Genomic DNA, 16,704 nt, shown 5'->3' with positions numbered 1-16,704 from the left:
ACTAAGATAGACCATGCATATGCATAAAGTATGAACTACTAAAAAGAAAGCAAGAAAATATGGGTAGAAGGAGCTTTTTAATAGCAATTTATCTATACTTACAAAAAGCCATAGCAAAATTCATACTTTCTACATAGTTGTTTGACTAGGAATTATTCATGAAGAAAGTAATCAGTAATTCAGTAAAAATCTAGGTACAAGGATGTTGAAGTAATACTTTTAAAAATGGTAAAAATTTTTACATAACTTAATTGTCTAACAGTAGAAGAATAATTATAAAGAAGAAAACAGCCTCAATAATAAACAGAACTTCATGTCATGTTAAAATCTCAACTAATACTAAAAAATTTGTGATATTTACCTCTCTATGTTAACATCAGTCATAGATCTGAAATACATACTGGACAAATCATGCAACCTGTTATGCGTGTTACATTTATGCAGCTTTAAAAAATTAATTAATGAAGATAAATTTTTCTCTCCCTTTTTTAGTTGAGGATACAATCTTACCTCCCTGACCTTTGGTCACAAAAATCTTTCTCACCTCTTGACTCAAACCATTATAAGGGAAGGTAATTTATTATATTTGTCTATGAAGAAACGTAATATATTCAGTGTGGAAAGATAGTAATGCGTGGCTCACTTATTACCTTCTCAGAATTAAGTTTTTATAGAAGGTAAGGATCTATTTTTAGTGTTAATTGGTGGTATTTTTTACAACTTTTATATAAATTATTTACAAAAACATAATATGATATGAAGGCAGTTTAATCATAATTTCAAATAACAAAATAATTACAAATATTTTGATATATAATATATATCATAAAACATTACACATTATAATATAAAATTCTGAGTTCAAAAGACAGCACACAATTCTGGATCCAATCTGAAAGGGGAAAATAAAGAATACCTCAAGATTGAATTAAGAATATGCAGTGTAAAAAATCTAATTGTCAAATATAAGCACAGGTGACAAAAGCAAAAATCGACAAATGAGATTACATAAAAATTTTTAAAAAGGTATGCACAGCAATAAAAAATAATTAACAGAGTCTAAAGGTAACTTATGGATTGTGAGAAAATATTTGCAAGACATACAGACAATGTGTTAATCTCCAGAATACATAAGGAATTCAAAAAGCTCTATAGATGAAAAACAGAATGGGAGAAAATATTTGCAAACTATGCATCTAATGGTTAATATCGTGAATCTACAAGAAACTCAATCAAAACAACAAAAAATCAAATACCACCAATAAGTGTTGAAAGCACATGAACATTTTTCAAAAGAGGATATACAAGAGGCAACAAGCATATGAAAAAATGCTCAACATCACTAATCATCCTAGAAATGCAAGTTAAAACCGCAATAAAATACCATCAGAATGGCCATTACAAAAAAGTGAAAAAACAACATCAGTTGGTGAGGATGTGGAGAAAAGGGCACACTTGTACTCTGTGGCAATGTAAATTAGTACAACTTTTATGCCAAACAGTATACAAATTTCTGAAAGAACTGAAAATACAACTATCATTGATCCAGCAGTCCCACTGCTGGGCATCTACCCAAAGGAAAAGAAAATATATCAAAAAGTTACCTACACTCATATGATTATAGCAGCTCTATTCACAATAGCAAAACTACAGAATCAACCAAAGCATCAATGAATTATTGAATAAAAAAATGTGGAATATATACACCATGGAATACTACTTAGCTGTAAAAAAGTAAAAACATGTCTTATGCAACATCATAGATGGAGCTGGGACTCATTGTTCTAAGTGAAATAACTGAGAACCAGAAAGTTAAAAACCACATGTTCTCACTTATAAGTGGGAAGTAAACAGTGAGTACATATGGACATTCAGAGTAGAAAAAATAGATACTAGAGACTCCAAAAGGTAGGAGGGTGGGAGGGGGGTGAGGGATGAAAAACTACCTATTGGGTACAATGTACACTATTTGGGTGATGGGTACCATAAAGGCTCCTACTCCACCCTTATTCCATATATCTATGTAACACAATCTGCACTTGTATCCCATAAATTCATAAAAAATAAACATCTTAAAAATCAATTGGAAAGAAACAATCTAATTTAAAAAATGGGCAAGTCACCTGAACAGACACTTCTCAAAAGCAAACATGCAAATGGCCAATAGATATATTAAATGATGCCCAACTTCACCAACTGTTAGAAAAAATGCAAATTAAAACCATACTCTTTTCGAAATGACTATCATGAAACAGATAAAGATAACAAGAGTGACAAGAATGTGGAGAAAATGAAACACTTATATGCTATTGGTGAGGATGTAAATTCATACAGACATTATGGAAAACAGTATGGAGGGCCCTCAAAAGAACTAAAAACACAACTATCTTATTATCCAGCAATTCCACTTCCACATATTTACCCAAAAGATTTGAAAGCAGTATATCAAGAGATATCTATACTCCCATTTTCATTGCCATACTATTCCCAATAGTCAAGTTATGAAATCAACCTAAAAGTGTGCATCAAAAGATGAATGTCAAAATACTGTGGTATATACAGCTGTCCCTTGCTATCTTTAGGAGACTGATTCCAGGAACACTACCCCACATCTGCAGATACCAAAATCCACGGATGCTTAAGCCCTTTAGGTAAAATGGTGTTGTATTTGCATATAACCTAAGTGCATCCTTCAATATACATTAAATTAACTCTAAATTACTTATAATAACTAATGCCACATAAATTCTTTTAAAATAGTTTTTATACTATATTGTTTAGAAAAGAGTCTGTACATGTACATGTATACACATGTACAGGTGTAACCATCACTTTAAAAATTATTCCAAATATATTCAATTCACATTTTCTTGAATCCAGGGAAGCAGAAACTATGGATATGGAAAGCCTGCTTATACACAATGGAATACTATTCAGCCTTTATAAAGAAATAAATTTTGTCACATTGTGACAACGTGGATGGAATTGGAGAACATTACACTAAGTGAAATAAGCCATGCACAGAAAGACAATAACATCTTCTCAGTTGTGTGTGGAATCTAAAATAATCAACCCCAGAAGCAGAGAGCAGTCTCTGGTTTACCAGAGACTGATGAGAGTTAGGGGGTTGGGAGTGGGTGATGGAGGAAATAGGGAAATTATGGTCAAAGTGTAGAAAGCTTTAATTAGACAGGAGCAATCAGTTTATTTATTTATTTTTTGGAGCAATATTGCACAGCGTGGTGAATATGGTGAGTAATAATGTATTGTATATTTCAAAATAACCAAGTAAATTTCAAATGTTGTCACCACAAAAAATGATAAGTATTTGAAGTGACAAATGTGTTAATTAAATTAATTATTTCACATTGTATTCATATCACTTTGTACTCCAGAAATACATACAACCATAATTTTTCAATTTACAATTAAAAAATAAGAAAAAAGAAGAAAAGCAAATATAATAATAAGTAGGCAAGTAGTATATGGTTGTAACTGTACTTTTGAATTTCTATGGTTTTTATAAATTCCATAAAACCATATGGAATTTATATGGTTGGGTAGTGTATAATACCTTCGTGTCTTCTTGAAGTACTCTTCTTAAACCCCTACCCCAGAGTCTAAATTCTGTTCTTCCTTAAGGTTAATGTGTACCTTCCAGTTTAAAAAGTAAAAAGCCTTTACCAATGGCTTTGGCTCATACTCTACATGTATAAAGTTATAAGAGAGTACATATTTAAAGTAATTGCATTATGTATTAATAAAACAAAAATTTATCAATGACTTTTTATGTGGTAAATTCTGAAAAATTAAGATAAAATACAGAATAATTGTGAGATAGCTCATAAATTAGTTGAGAAACAAAGACACCACTTCAACCAAATGTAAAAATGCTTTAAACAAGTAAAAACACTTTTATGTTGGGGGTCCAGAATACATAAAACATAGATGGGGATAGGGAGGGTTAGAACATTTTATGAACCATTGATTTTTGAAGGATGAATTGAATTTTACTGTTAAAGAATGCAGTATAAAAGGCAGAATAAGTGTAATGTAAAAATGCATTCTCTTAGAAAAAAAATAGAGTATTGAATGAGATACGAATTATTCCATAGAACTAAAACTTAAAGTTCAAGATGGCAAGTAGAAATAGATGAGGCTAAAGTGACAGGAAGCTGCCAACTCACAGAGGGATGGAAATGTAAAAATAATTGTAACTCCCTTTTAAGGAAGATGGAGAACATTGAATAACTTTAATCTGTGGATATAACTAGCTCAAAATTTTGATATATGATATAATGGTATAACCAGCTTAGCATTTTAGCAAGGTTAAGCTGGCAACTGTGTATGAACTTGAAGTAGATGAAGAATAGAGAAAAATGCTAGGTAGGAGGCTGTTGGAATAACTTAAAAGGAAGATGATAAAGGTTTGACTAAGATGATAATGGAGTGGATAAAATAGAGTAAATTATAAGGACTGTAGTAATGATAGCTAATCCTGTGTGTATAATAAAGTGCTGACTATGTGCCAGAGTTTATTCTAAGTGTGTGTGTGTTTACTTATTTAATGTTCACAAAATACATGCACTAGGTACTGTTATTCTTCACAATTTATTGATGAGAATATTAAAGCAAGGAGACAAATCACTCAGGATCAAATAGCTAGACAGAAAGATCTGGAACCAAGATTTGAAGTCCAACATTTTTGCTCTAGAGTCCTAGGAACTACTATGCCATATTGACTTGCTTAATAGAGGAGACATCGGACAAAGGACAAATAGAAAGAGTTTATTCACTAATAAGAATGGATTGCAAAGAAAAGAGACGATTTATCACATACATTTAGCTTGTGGAAGAAATTACGTCATTACTTTATGTTAATTACATATGTGAAGGAAAAGCCTGTTTATTTAAGTGTCATAAGGCCATAACCAGGAGCTGAACCTTTCTGGTGGTGACTTATTCCAATTCCTGGAAGAGTATATGTGGAAAAAAAAAGAAATAAGTACTCAAAGAATTGCTTAGAATTACTTTACAAATGAAAGACTACAAATGACTGTAATTATAATTGCTACCCACCAGTACACGCAAAAAAAAATTCTTTTTCATTAATACTATGAAAATAACTGACTCCCTTAAATCATATTTCCCTTGATTCCTAGAAAAATGACTCAAAAATGCAAACACAATGTCATTCTTGCCACCTTGTCCGTTTACTTAGTAACCAGCAAATAACTGAAGAAGGGCATGTAGTTAACCGTTTCTCTAAATTAATTCATGTGTACAAACAGGGTACAGATACACTTTAAACTGGTGTTCTGATAGTCAGTGTTCTCACAGATTTTTTATTAGAGCCTGAGGTGCTAATGTTAAACATCCCTAACACCTACAGTTGGGAAAGAGACCAGCAAATACTGTGAAATTCACAGAAATACAAAATTTCTTGTAGTAAAATAACTCTGCAAGAGAGATTTAAAAAGAATGTTCACGACCTTAAAATAATTTGAGCACAAACTTGGCTATATCTGTGTAACTGTCATCTATGCTAGAAACAATGATATCATAACCTGTTTCCAGCGGCCCTCTGATTCTAAATTCTACGTATGAGCCGACCTAGATTTCCTGAGAACGCCCTCTGTGTGCTGGTTTGCCTGGCTGCTCCTTCCTCCAGTTTCAGAGCTCCTTGTTCATCAGACTTACCTACCTGCTTACTCTGAATTTTCTCCCCCGAATTCAGTACTTTTCGGAGAACCAGGTTACAGGTGCATGTCTTATCAACACTCTATGCAGAGAGCTATAGTGAGCACTACTTTTGTACTGGTTGTAACTGTTTCCCATTTAATTTTAAATCTACCTTCTGGCCTTTAGGACCTGTCTAAATCTGTCTGCCAGGAAGGACAAGGAGTATTATCACCTCTTCACAGCCTTCATCACAGTGAAGAGCTTGAGGCTATGTGGATATCGTGTTCTTTCAGCTTGTCTCCTAAAAACCCAGTCTGCCTTTGTTGTTTTCATTTTTTTCTATTTATTTATCTATCAGAGCAGTTGTTGTACAGGATGTGGTTTGTGAGAGACCCAAGCCTGGAGCTCCAATTAGAAAGAATTGAATGAAACTATAAGCCAGGATAACTGCAATCTGTCTACCATTAACATCTTAGACTCCCGGTGTGGTCAGTGTTGAATAGGTGAGGCATATAGGGAAAAGTAAAAAGGAGACTTGTTTAGTCACTCTTGGTATGTAAGTTAGGCAAATTCAACTGCTTCCCCTTCCTGCTTCACAAATAAGCTTTGGCATAGATCCTCCCACATAACTATCATACTACAAATATGGCATATTTTACAACACTGCTCTCTTATTACTATTTTAAAAAATTAAAACAGTTTAAATTTTTTAACTGTAATTAAGTAACACAAATGAGGTTACATTGGATAATAACCACCTTTAAAACAACAGGAAAATTATATTTTATGTCTATGAATCCAAATGAAACCTATTTAGATGCTTTTCAGTTGTAATCCACAAACTACACAGTAAGAAACACGGACTAGGGTATTTATTTTTATTTAATTTCTCATTATCCTTCATTTGCATGACTTTGATTTTTTGTTTAGATAATACTTTAATATGATATTTTTTTACTACCATTACAGCCACCCATTCCTATTTGCTAAGATTCAATGAAAAAATATTAGCACTGTTTTAGTCAGGATATTCCCAAGAAACAGGAGCAACGGTGTGTGTGTGTGTGTGTGTGTGAGAGAGAGAGAGTGTGTGTGTGTATGTGTGCATAGAAAGAGAGAAAGATTAAGATTTCTTTTAAGGAATTGGCTCCCATGATTGTGAAAGTTTGAAAGTAAAAACTGTGGAGTAGGACAGTAGGCTGGAGACCCAGGATGAGCTGCAGTCGGGGTTCAAAGGCAGTTTTCTGGCAGAATTCTTTCTTGTTCCGAGGGAGGGGTGGGGTCTTTGTTCTATTAAGGATTTCAACTGTTCAGATGAGGTCCACCCACATTATGAAAGCAATCTGCTATACTCAAAATTCACCAATTAAGATATTAATCTCTTCCACAAAACACCTTCACAGGCACATCCAGAGTAACATTTAACGAAATATCTTGTCACCGTGATCCAGCCACACTGACATACAATTAACATTATAGTCACCATGTAGATTTCAAAAATGAATAAATAAATAAATAATAGTGTATATTCATCTGTCAGAATTCTTAATTATACTGTTTATTAAAATGTATGGTACAGTTAGTTTCCCCTTGCCTTCTAGAATTTTTTTTTCCCTTATGGAAACATTTTTGGTTACTTTATATTCTATGGCTGTTCCAGTTCAATTCAACTAAATTAAACATATACCCACAAGCAATATAGGGTAAAGTCAGAACTAATATTTTTCTTTATTAAGAAGGGAGACGATGTCTCTCTCTCTTTTCTTATAATTTTTAACAATTTGCCAAATTGCAATATGCATTAAAACATTCTTAGATATTGCCAAAAATTCCTAATTTACCTAGACCTACCAACTCTGGTTGAATGATGATAAATTTAATAAGCTGTGGAACACATCGGTTTCTCTCGTGAGATGATTTTTGAACATCCTATCCTTGTTAATTTTCTTGAGAAATAATCTACATTGTCTATAGATTTTTAACATATTTTAGTAAATGTATAAAAAAAGAACACAATTTCCTAAATATACTGTATTTATTTTAAATCTTAGTTTATTTTCTGACAAAATGGAGAGGTTCAAATGATCATCTCTAAAGTCCCTTATGTTCTCACTGTTCTATCCTTCCCTATCTTCAGCATCATCAGACCACATATGAGGCCAGAGGGTGACCTGTGTTAAGTCTGAGGTGTATGGTAATAACAGCTGCCGTTCACTGAGGACATTAGTAAGTGTTTTCCATACACATCTCTCATAATCTATTCAGCAAATCTATGGAGCAGATATTATTATGAAGCAATATAAATTATTGTTGTCATACAGCTACCATTTTAAAGGGTAAAGGGAAAACAGGCATCTTAACCAAGAAAAGTAAATTCTATCTCTAAGGTTATTAAAACTGCTGAAGACTTAGTTACTCTAACTGTGAGAAATTACTTTTTTATATAAGCACTTCTTAATTTTTTTATCATTACTTGACTATCTTAGATATTGCCAATCAAAGTAATTGCCCATTTCTGGTTGCTAAATTGATCAATCACATTGTGTAAAAATTATTATTCTCAACTTTTCTCAAAGACATTAACCTCTGCTTGATATTCAGGTCTTTTTACAAAATATAACACTTCAGTTTGTCATTTTTTCATATGCCTGCTCTGGTCAGTAAGCTGATTTATTGCTGAGGAATACTAGGATCACTATTTGTAAAACAATTGATAGTTATGAATCTCATAATAATTAACTTTTACTTGAAAGTTCAAGCCATTCAGAAGTGTGAGAAAGAATTGCTTTAAAATAATGATTAAGTCATTTAGTTTTTAACAATAAAAAATAGTTCTGCAACAAGTTGAATGTTCACTTATAATTAGGTCAACATGAAACAGTCTATCTCCTCTAGGGATGACTGATTCCTCTTCAACCTTCTTAACTAGTAGTTTCCTAATTTTTCTGCCTCCAGGCTAACATACATTGGGGAAAGGGCACCCTTTTCAATAATTGGTTCTGGAAAAAATGGATAATCAGATGTGGAAGACTAAAACTGGACCTCTATTTCTCACCATATACAAAAAGAAACTCAACATGGATTAAAGACATATACATATGACTCAAAACCATAAAACTTCTAGAGGAAAACATACGGAAAGCACTTCAGGACATTGGTCTAGATAAAGATTTTATAGTTCAGACCTCAGAAGCACAGGCAACAAAAACAAAAAAATAGACAAATGGGACTGTATTGAACTAAAAATCTTCTGCACAGCCAAGAACACCATCAATACAGTTAAGAGACAACTTGTTGAATGGAAGAACACATTTGCAAACTATTCATCTGACAAGAGACTAACATCCAGAATATATAAGTATTTCAAACAACTCAATAGAAAAAAACACAGATATCCAATAAAAAGTGGCCAAAGGACATGAACAAACATTTATCAAAAGAAGATCTACAAATGACCAACAGGTATAAGAAAAAATGTGCAGCATCACTAATCATCTGAAAAATGCTGAGTCAAAACCACAATGTGATATCATCTCATCTCAGTTAGTATGGCAATTAAAAAGACACAATTAACAGATGCTGGTGAGGATCCAGATAAGAGGGAACTCTCATACTTTATTGATGGTAATGTAAATCAGTATAACTACTATGGAAAAAATATAGAGATTTCTCAAAAAAATTAGCGGTAACATATGATCCAACAATGCCACCACTAGATATTTATCCAAAAAATAAAAATAAAACATTCCATAAAGGGATACCTGTACTCTCATGTTTATTGCAGCATTAGTCACAATATGAAAGATATGGAATCAACAAATATCAGTTTATGTGCCTATCAGTTGATGAATGAATAAAGAAAATCTGGCGTATATACACAATGGAATACTCTTTGACCTTAAAAAAAAAGAGAAATCATCTTATTTGCTACAGTATGGATGGTACTGGAGCTCATCATATTAAGTAAAATAATACAGGCACAGAAAGACAACTATAGCTTGCTATCACTCCTAAGTGGCAGCTAAAAATGTTGATCTCATAGAAATAGAGAGTACAATGGTAGATAATAGAAGCTGGCATGGTTGTGTGGATGGGGATGGAGGGGATAAAGAGAAGGGGGTTAAGAGGTACAAACATACAGCTGGATAGAAGGAATAATTTCCAACATTTGATAGCAGAGTAGAGTGACTATAGTTAACAATAATGTATATGTATTTCAAAACTAGAAGAGAGGACTGAAATGTTCCCAACACACAGAAATGATAAATACTTGCGGTGATGGGTACCCCCAAATACCCTGACTTGATCCTTACATGATGAATGCATGTAACAAACAAAATATCACATATGGATATCATATATCGCATAGATATATATGTAGAAATATGTATTGAAAGAAAGAAAGAGAAAAAAAGAGAAAAAAGAAAGGAAGGAAAAAGATGGAAGAAATGAAAACATGAAAACATTCTGAATACAAAAGGAAGTGATGGCATTATAAAATAAATTTGAAAATTAATTACTTAAAATAAGGAAAGAGTTCTAATGCACTGTGAAAATTATATTCTAACTTTGTACAGCAGTCAAGTAGATATATAATGTGAGACAAAAAAGAGTTTTAAAATGAGATATGAAACTTGGAAGAGATGACAGATGAGAAAAAATTATCACCAACATAAGTACCATTTATGTTTTTATGGGCCATTTGAATAAAATAATTACTGGAGTTAAATTGTAAATAAATAAGCAGACCAACAAATCTAGGAGACAAAGAAAGCAAAAATTTAAATTACAAAATAATACAAATTATCTAATTAATAGGCAAATGGGAATATCACAGAAATTATAGAAGTTATAATGTTTTAGAAATAATTCAGTATTCATTTTTGTTTAAAATGAAATCTTCAAAAATTAATGTAAATCCCATAAATGATTTAAAGCTCTCTTTTAAGTCAGTAGAGAACATTTTATTTAATGAAGAAACATTAAGGAATCTCAGTAATATCTGAATTACATGAAAAATAATCATTCTTACAATTATCACTTTTTCTGGAAATTATAGCTGAATGCAATACAAGACAAAATTGTATATATAATGTATATATAAACAAAATCATACACATATATTTATACACACGATAAAAGAAATGTGTGTGTCTATGTGTGTGTGTACAGAAAATAAAAATCATCATAATTTGCAAATGATTTTAGAGTTATTCTAGAGAAAATAAAATACAAAAAAAAATTGAAAAACCCAAGGTGGTCGCTAGTATGTAACCAAGTATTCCCAAATCAGTTATTCCAATATTACAGTAAATATCTGTTTAAATATGATATTTTTTAAAAGTATGAAACAATGAAAAAATGTAAAATAAATAGAAATAAAATTAGTAGGAAAGGCTCTGGATCAGGATAAAGAAAACTAAAATTTTACTGAAGTACATAAATAACAACTTGATAAGCAAAGAAATACACAAATATCCCGATTTGAAAAATAAATGTATTAAAAATGTTCATTATTTTTAAATAAATTTTTAAATTACAGTGCATGATTAACAAAATCTATAACAGATTACATAATTGTGAAATATTCCTAGAGCTTATATATAAAAAGATAGCCAAGATATTGTTGAAAAAAATAGAATGATTCACATTATCAACTAAAAAAAGTACTATAAAACTTCCATAAGGAAAAGATTTTAGTACTATCAAAATAATTGTCTTAAGATAATTTAAAAAATAGATAAGAACATGTAAATCTATCTTTTTATATTTAAAGTATTATATTTTATCTTTTTATATATATTATATCTTTTTATATATAAAGTAGGAAATGTTATAATTGAGGATAAAATGAATTATTGTATAAATGATTAGACAACTGTTTAAATATTTAGAATACAAAGTTCCATTTCTTATCCTCCCGTGCCTCCTCCCCCATATGTAAATCACAGAACTAAAGTGCCAAAACTTAAAAAAAGTATGAAATGATCATAATTGAATATATATCTCATATCAGTCTTACATCCATAGTATATTTGCTGAAATATCTTATCTATTATCATTCTGTTTCAGAAAAATATTTAGTTACATAGAAAGTTATTTGCAACATGTTAAAGAATAGTTTATATCAATATATCAATAACAATTATTTATCAGGGATCGAATTTTTAGACATTTTTACATTCTTTAATTTTTTCTGTATTTTGTAAAATTTTTACAATGTATATATTAAATTTTAAAAAATTGTAAATGAATATAATTGCTTCTTTAAATAGATAAAATTAAAATATTTTTCTTTTGCATTATACTTTGTCATAAAATGTACATATACTACAGGTATAGTGATCTATAACTAGCCTTCTATTTAATATCTGATCCACATGATAGATGAGTAAATAAAAGCAAAAAATGAAACAACACACTGATGAACTGAGTTTTTATTACATTATCTCTAAAGCAATCATCTCTTCTCTTGTATTTAATCTTTTAGCCCCACTTGTAAGGTCAAGTCTTTTTTGCTTAGTCTCATTTATTGTTTGATATCTGTCAAATTCTGAGAATGTGAGTAGGTTGCAAGGTGAAGCAAGATTTTTGCAGGAGAAGCAAGATTTTTGCAGGAGAAGCAAGATTTAATGATGTTGGTGTTGCACTCTAACCGTTAATGACCAAATGATACCCTGGCTAAGTTAGACACATTCTGAAACCTAGAAGGAGATGATGTAGTCAACAATTCAGAACATATTTAAATATAAAGAAATAAATTTGAGAATAGCAATAATGTTTAATGCAACAACGAATTTTTACTGATTACTTTCAGCTCTGAAGTTATTTTTATGACTTTGCAAAATTTTTTGAAAAACTACAGCAAGACTAACATTCATTTTTTTCTGTAATACAAATGTTTTTAATTATGTTTTTCTATATTATCTTATGAATCTAAAATATTTTCAACATTTTTATTTACATTTATTTCAGGATTTAATACAATTACAACATTTTCATACAATATAGTATAAAAATTATTTTTCCTATAAGGTCCTTTAATGACCCTCTTCCTATATCAGAAGTATTTAGGTAAATACATATTAGGTAACTGGAACTTTTCAAATTTAAAATTCCATGAAGTATTCATTACATGAACTTTCTATGTAAGATACAGGATAAAATATTCTCTTGTATATACCTGATCACTTCTATATACCCTTTGTCCCACAATGGAATGTAAGCTTGTTGAGTTTGCCTATTTTGTTTTTGTATTCTACAACAATGCCATTATAGACATTTAAATATTTATTGAGTAAAATAGCTAGTTAGTAGCATAATTTAAACAGCACAAAAAGGAATTTCATGTGCAATCGATTTTTTTTGAGGGAATACCTGCAAAGGATAAAAGAAAGAAGAGTATGCAAGGAGAAACAACAGCTTATGATACTGTTCTGTTACTAGTGAAAGGGACAGAAAGAGAAGCATTGGGTAAGAATATTAGACTACAACACATTTCTAAGAAAGTTTCAGCTAGGCAAACAAACACTCCCTGAGTTAACATTGCTCAGTTGAGAAGTTCTGAATCGCATCCTAATGGGCTGGCACTAGTATCCCCATTGGGCTTAGTTATTGGTTGAGAGCAAGCCAGGTTATACATGGCCTTGAAACAAAATTATGATTACTCCAAAAGAAAAGCGGCTGGGGCTATGAATCAATTATGCTCCCTGTAGCAGTTTCCCGTGAAGGAGAACTTAAATGCTAATTCTGACAGCAATAAAACAATATTTAAAAAATGCCTATTAACAGGTGAACATTTGGTCAATGAAGAAATAAACAAAAGTCAACTTTCTATGATATATACATATATCAAAACATCACATTTACTTACCCAGTGAATATACACAACAATTGTCAATTAAAAAAAATACATGTATTTTTTAAAAGTTGATTTTCTGATGGCATCAAAATTCCATACACTACGGTTAGGCTTTGTGTCTCCACTCAAATCTCATCTTGAATTTTAATCCCCGTAATTACCCAAATCCCTATATGTTAAGGAAAAGACCAGGTGAAAGTAATTAGATCATGGCGGCAGTTTCCCCCATGCTGTTCTCATGATAGTGAGTTCTCATGAGATCTGATGGTTTTATAAGTGTTTGGTACTTCCTCCTGTGGTCATTCTCCTTCCTGATGCCTTGTGAAGGTTGTTTGCTTCCCCTTTGCCTTCCACCATGATTGGAAATTTCCTGATACCCCCACCCCCAGACATTCTAAACTGTGGGTCAAATAAACCTCTTTCCTTTACATACCCAGTCTCAGGTCATTCTTTATAGCAGTGTGTAAACAGGCTAATAGAGTAAATTGATACCACAGAAAGTGGGGTACTGCTATTAAGATACCCATAAATATGGAAGGGATATTGGAACTGTAACAGACAGAGGTTGGAACAGTTTGGAGGGCTCAGAAGAAGACAAAAAAAATGCGGGAAAGTTTGAACCTTTGTAGAAACTTGGAGGGCTCAGAAGACAGGAAGATATGAAAACATTTGGAACTTCCTTGAGACTTGTTGAATGGCTTTGACCAAAATGCTGATAGTGATATGGACAATGAACGGCTGAGGTGGCCTCAGATGGGGATGAGGAACTTGTTGGGAACTGGAATAAAGGTGACTCTTGCTATGCTTTTGCAAAGACACTAGTGGCATTTTGACCCTGCCCTAGAGATCTGTGGAACTTTGACTTTGAGAGAGATAATTTAGGGTATCAGGCAGAGGAAATTTCTAAGCAGCAAAGCAATCAAGAGGTAATCTGGTGCTCTTAAAAGCATTCAGTTTTATGTATTCACAAAGAGATGGTTTGAAATTGGAACTTATGTTTAAAAGGGAAGCAGAGAACAAAAGTTTGAAAAATTTGCAGCCTGAAGATGTGGTAGAAAAGAAAAAACAATTTTCTGGGGAGAAATTCAAGCCAGCTGCAGGAATTTGCATAAATAATAAGGAACAGAATGTTAATCACCAAGACAATGGGGAAAACATCAGGGCATGTCAGAGACCTTCTCAGCAGCCCCTTCTCTCACAGGCCTGAGGCCTAGGAGGTAAAAATGGTTTCATGGGCCTGGGCCCTGCTGCTCTGTGAAGCCTAGGGACTTGGTTTTCTGTGTCCTAGCTACTCCAGCTACAGCCATGGCTGAAAAGGCCAAGGTACAGCTTGGGCCATTGCTTCAGTGGGGTGCAAGCCCCAAGCCTTGGTAGCTTCCATGGTGTTGGTCCTGCCAGTACATGGAAGACAAGAATTGAGATTTGGAAATCTACACCTAGATATTCAGAAGTTGTATGGGAATTTCTGGATATCTAGGCAGAAACTATCAGGGGTGGAGATCTCATGGAGAATTTCTGCTAGAACAGTGCAAAAGGGAAATGTGGGACTGGAGCCCCCACACATAGTACTCACTGGAGCACTGCCTATTGGAGCTGTGGGAAGTGGGCCACTGTCCTCCAGAACCCAGAATAGTAGATCTACTGACAGCTTTCCACCTGGAAAAGCCACAGACACTGAACACCAGCAGTGAAAGCAGCTGGGAGGGGCATTGTACCCTGCAAAGACACAGGGGTGGAGCTGCCCAAAGTCCTAAGGTGCTCATCTCTTACATCAGCATGATCTGGATGTGAGACACGGAGTCAAAGGAGATCATTTTGGATCTTTACAATTTTATGACTCCCCAGATGGATTTCAGAATTGCATGGGACCTGTAGCCCCTTTGTTTTGGCTAATTTCTCCCATTTGGAACAAGAACATTTACCCAATGTTTGTACCTGCATTGTGTCTTGGAAGTAACTAATTTGCTTTGGATTTTATAGGCTCCTAAGTGGAAGGGTCTTGTCTTGTCTCAGATGGGACTTTGGACTTGAACTTTGGGGTTAATGCTGGAATGAATTAAGACTTTGGGGGACAGTTGGGAAGGCAAGATTGTTTTTGAAATGTGAAAGAGACATGAGATTTGGGAGGGGCTGGGGCAGAATGGTATGAGGAGGTTTTGTGTCCCCATGAAAGTCAAATCTTGAATTATAATCCCCATAATCCCCAAGTACGAAGGAAGAGAATAAGTCGAGGTAATTGGATCATGGGGACATTTTCCCCTATTCTATTCTCATGATAGTGAGTGAATTCTCATGAGATCTGATGGTTTTATATGTTTTTTAGTTTCTCTTGCAGTCATTCTCCTTTCTGCCTTGTGAAGAAGGTGCCTTGCTTCCCCTTTGCCTTCTGCCATAATGGTAAATTTCCTGAGGCCTCCCCAGCCAGGCTAAAATATGAGTCAATTAATCTTTCCTTTATAAATTACCCAGACTCACACAGCCCTTTATAGCAGTGTGAAAATGGACTAATGCGCCATATTTGATAGTCTTTTTAAAGATTACTGTTATGTAAAACACATGTTAAGTGTTATGTGTCATCTTAACTAGACTGAGCTAAACTTTTGAGAAGTTCCTATCTTGTATGTTTCTAATTTGGACACATTGGAAGATTGTTGAGAGAAGGTTCTTGGGAGATTTGAAGGGTAAATGGAAGGTAGCAACCATTTTCTCTCTCTCTCTCTCTCTCACTCACTCTCCTTTCTCTCGTGTGTGTGTGTTCTCTGTGTAAGTCACACACATACACAGGCACACACATGCATGTTTGTTGATCTGATGATTCATTTCAATGCCATGAAGCAGTAGCTGTGTGTAAGTCACACACACACACAGACAAACACACGCATGTTTGTTAATCTGATGACTCATTTCAATGCCATGAAGCAGTAGCTGGATGTGCAGCTGCTCTACCTATTCTTGTGTTTTCGTTCAGCATTTTTGACTCCTTGGAAAGGTTCAGTTTTCTAACACAAGGCCCCTGCTTCTGCAAGATACTCTTAATACCAAAGTCAAAGGCAAGAAGAATAGCTGGTTTCAGTTTAAGGTTCCAGTTTATTCTGTCATTGCTGCCTGCCTTTGGTATTCCTCCTTCACATCTATCATCTGCTTACCCTGCAACTTCAAGA

At 33.1% G+C, this 16,704-nt stretch overlaps 1 long non-coding RNA gene across 1 annotated transcript; it reads left to right on the top strand.

Moving 5' to 3' along the window:
* The first annotated feature begins 5,601 nt into the window (after positions 1 to 5,601).
* LOC129060308 (uncharacterized) lies at positions 5,602 to 9,439 on the top strand. The gene is made up of 3 exons (XR_008526906.1): positions 5,602 to 5,762; positions 7,820 to 7,908; positions 8,638 to 9,439. It is a non-coding gene; the product is annotated as an uncharacterized LOC129060308 (long non-coding RNA).
* Positions 9,440 to 16,704: the final 7,265 nt, after the last annotated feature.

The sequence above is a fragment of the Pongo abelii genome, chromosome 1 (genome assembly GCF_028885655.2).
Source record: "Pongo abelii isolate AG06213 chromosome 1, NHGRI_mPonAbe1-v2.0_pri, whole genome shotgun sequence".
Lineage (NCBI taxonomy): Eukaryota > Metazoa > Chordata > Mammalia > Primates > Hominidae > Pongo > Pongo abelii.
This window is presented reverse-complemented; position numbering and strand designations above follow the sequence as displayed.